This window comes from Austrofundulus limnaeus, unplaced genomic scaffold (assembly GCF_001266775.1).
Source record: "Austrofundulus limnaeus strain Quisiro unplaced genomic scaffold, Austrofundulus_limnaeus-1.0 Scaffold203, whole genome shotgun sequence".
In the NCBI taxonomy this organism is placed as follows: domain Eukaryota; kingdom Metazoa; phylum Chordata; class Actinopteri; order Cyprinodontiformes; family Rivulidae; genus Austrofundulus; species Austrofundulus limnaeus.
The window spans coordinates 526,791-527,560 of record NW_013952605.1 but is presented as its reverse complement, the minus strand read 5'-3'; positions in this window follow the sequence as shown (position 1 = coordinate 527,560).

Genomic DNA, 770 nt, shown 5'->3' with positions numbered 1-770 from the left:
TAGATAGATAGATAGATAGATAGATAGATAGATAGATAGATAGATAGATAGATAGATAGATAGATAGATAGATAGATATTTTCATTTGTTTTTGTAAATACTGTAAATACTCTAAAATTCCTGTATAAATCTATGATCCATTCATTATCTAAAGGTACTTCTTCCTTTCAGCTTCACTGGTGTTCATATCCCGTAATCACTACAAGGGGCAGGGTACACACTGGACAGGTTGCAGACAAAATACATTCATGCTGTCATTCACACCTAGGGACAATTTAGAATTAATAATTAAAAACATTCATGCTTTTGGTCTGTTGGAGTAGAATTCCTGGAGAAAACCCACGCATGCACAGAGAGAACATGCAAACTCTACAGAAAGGTCCCTGGTCGAAATTCGATCCAACAACCTTCTAACTACGAGGCAACAGATCTACCAACTGAGCCACAAAGATTTTTCAATGCATGAGGAGTTAAAACTCACAAAATGAAAGAATAACAGCTGAATAGTAATGTTACTTCAGTTCTCAAGCATTGGTGTTGTTTTTTTTTCCTTGAGTGTCATTCCCGATGCACTCTCAACTTTACGCACAATCGCACAAGATGGTGCAAAACGCTATATATCTACAACTTAGTTATTTCTCAACATAAGATGATTTTAGCCTAAAACTCTGCCATGAAAGGTGGCAGGTGATATGCAACACTTCAAGGAATGCTATGTTTTAGTGCTTCAGTTAGAGGTATTCCAGCCGCTAGTTGCACATTTCTTTAAT